We start from the raw sequence: 3217 nt of genomic DNA on the forward strand, positions 1-3217 counted from the left end.
CAGGGGGAGGCGGGAAGAAAAGATGAATGCATCATTTGATGGGTATGCATGAAGAAATAAGGCAAATAAAATGTTTTGACAAAAATTGTAATCAAAAATGCCTTTAAGAACTACATACAAGAAAGCCAAGTTAATCCAGCTGATCACTAAAGACAACCCTGCTTCGAAAAAGCACAAGCCAATTAATGTCTGCTTACCTCAATTACCTGCGTCAGTTTCTCTACCAGAGCAAGCCCTCCTGAGAAGGGCCTCAGACATAATATTATTATAATCAAACTTTAAGATGATTGATCATTTGTGCACAAGCTATATTGACAGTCTATGAACTGTCTTTTCTATACCCAAACCTTTCATTTGTACTTTGTGTTCAAGGGGATCTAATCCAACATTTCACGAAGCGTTTATTCACCGATATTGGGTTATGAATATTTACCTCCTTCTTTGCTCTTCCTCCACTGTTATCAGCAGAATGTGATACGTTCAAAATAGTAGAGTATTCATGGAAAACTCATTATTTGTCTTAAAGATTTGGCAAAGACATCAAGATCTAAACACAAACTACTTTAACCAAATAATACCCCCCCTCCCCAAACTTCCAAATAAAAAATAAAACACAAACAAGCAAACAAACAAAAAATAATTTTAAAAATCCCCAACGTAAGCTCATGCTTTTGATGCTAGCAGAAAAAAATGTCAAGTTTAGTACTGGGTAATTTTAGCAATTTCCGCAAAAACCTTAAATTTTACCACCATTGAGAGTACGCACTGTCTATCGTGCTATAGCATGCCTCGTCCCTCGTCACACTTAATATGCCTATGTCCATTCACTGTCAGTCCCCACAATCTCTCTTTGTTTTTCCCTTGCCTCGGTCCTCTTCTCCGAGAAGCCAGAAGATGGCTGCTTAAACATTCACGTATTCGGCCACTGACGCTTTTTCAGTATCGCCCGAAAATGATAAGCGAAACTTTAAAAAAGAAGAGTATCGAGACCCGCTGAATGGAACTGACGGAATACAACATAGAACAAGATTTGAATATGTAACGGCGTACAGATATTAGTTTTAAAAAAGATTCGGTTGAACACTGAGAATGTAGAAAAAGGAAAGGTTTGTTCTAATAGTGGTAGTAGGTCGTTGGAGTACGCCTCTGATAGATCCTATACCTCCCATCTCCTTTTAGTTTACTGTTGATTATATTATGTATCTCTCTAATTTTTGTCCTTCTTCAAATAACTATTATTACACCAGTGTGCTTCTCTTTATGATCCCTTTGGTGAAATCTGACTAGAATTTGACGGATCACAGGTAGCTGCTAAAAAGATATGGCTCTTTACTTGGGTATCGGACTTTTAGTATCGCAATCGAAGAACTTGTCAGTAATTCTAGGCATTGCAGACGAGTGTCAGGCAGTCATCAGGAAGAATCTCAGGCTCTGGTCGTCTGCTCCACGGGGAATTTCCGCTCAGCGAGGCGGGAAGACAAACGGAAGTGGTGGCTAGATCGTGCCAGCCATCCTGAACAGGGAGAGCGGTCAAGTTAAGAGTGTTTGCTCCATGAGGAAACGGGAGCTGTTCGCGTCTGTCCTTCCCAGGTCATATGTCTGTCTATCTTTACTGTGATCTCTTTTTCCATACCAGCGTCTGGGGTGCAGCGGTTAGGCGCTTTGCCGTTTCACAGAGGAGACACGAATTCAAATCCTGCTTTGGGGGGGGGGGGGATTTTTATCGGGTATCTCCGTCCATCTGTCTGCTGAGACGTTGAATCCCTCTAAGCCCGGGTTAGTCCTGAAAGCAGTATCGAAACCTGCCTCCCTCTTAGATTATTATCTAAATTATGTCGACGGGGGCATAACAAATCATCTACATTAACACACACACACACACACACACACACACACACACACACACACACACACACACACCCTCTACTTTCTTTTCACCTTTCTTCAGGACACTTGCGAACAGTGCACAGATTCATATGGTCGCTTTTAAGTACAAGGGGGCTATCTAAAAAATGCTGTTTTGAGAAAATCGAAGTTAACGTTTTTGGACCCTTGTTCAGTTTCTTTAAAAGACAAGGAGCGTTTTAAGTAAGCTAACACATATACACATCAATGAAACCAAACTTCTTCTATAGGAAGGGCAGGCCCACTTTTGAGGTAGGTCAACATTTCTGGGAACCCCCGAAATCTGGGTTTGCCCACAGGTCCTTAAAAGCGACCATATGTAGCAGGGCGTGGGTTTACATATGTCAACATAGTTCTACGTGTGCAAGTGCATAAATGCAAGGATACGAACAGATTGACGAAAATACACTGACACAAAGAAAATTGCCATCCACCTCCATTACGTAAACTCACATACACCCACTCCAATACTCACAGAGACAGAGAAATGGACCCGTGGTGCATTGGGACTTATAGTATTGTGATTAGGTGGTAACACCTCTGTTAGAATTTTATAGTTGTTAATTTGTATTATACAGGCTAACACACCAATGCCGAATGGCTTCTGATAAATTAAACCCCTACCCCACCGCTCACCCCACCCTTTCCCCAAATATTCATTAACAACAATACCATAAATAAAAACAGAAATAAAACCCCGTCCTCCCAAAAAACCCATAAAAACAAGTAAACAAACGAACAGACAAACAAACAAAAAAGCAAACAAACAGACAAACGGAAAACAAAAAAGAACTTCCCCCGCCCCCCCCAAAAAAAAATTACCAAACAGAAAACCCAAACAAATACAACTGCAAAAGAGAAAAAACCCAACAAAAACAAAAACAAAAAGAACAGACACCTGGAAGTTTTCGGGGTTGGGACATTTGGGGGTGGGGGCGTGATCGCTGACACGGAAAGAAAGTATGGGTTGGTTTCCGTTTTTTCGTGCCTGCAGGGTGATCATTTGGCACAGGGGATGAGTGTGGCTGAATGCAATTGTGTGAGCAGGCGTTCAGTTACAGGATGTAGATATCACATAGCAGTCGACATTTGGTCAAGAATAGTCGGTCAGAAGACCCTTTTTGGGTGTGCCCGAATTGTAATGTTGTCATCCTGTCAAATTGAGTAACTCTCATAATTGTTTTTAGAGTTGGCATGTGGATCAATAATTTATTTCAAGGGCTGATTATACTTCTACCCTATCACTTCTGTAATTGTCCCATCACACTCACTCTCTCTCTCTCTCACACACACACACACACACACACACACA

Source organism: Aplysia californica, unplaced genomic scaffold (assembly GCF_000002075.1).
Source record: "Aplysia californica isolate F4 #8 unplaced genomic scaffold, AplCal3.0 scaffold00820, whole genome shotgun sequence".
In the NCBI taxonomy this organism is placed as follows: domain Eukaryota; kingdom Metazoa; phylum Mollusca; class Gastropoda; order Aplysiida; family Aplysiidae; genus Aplysia; species Aplysia californica.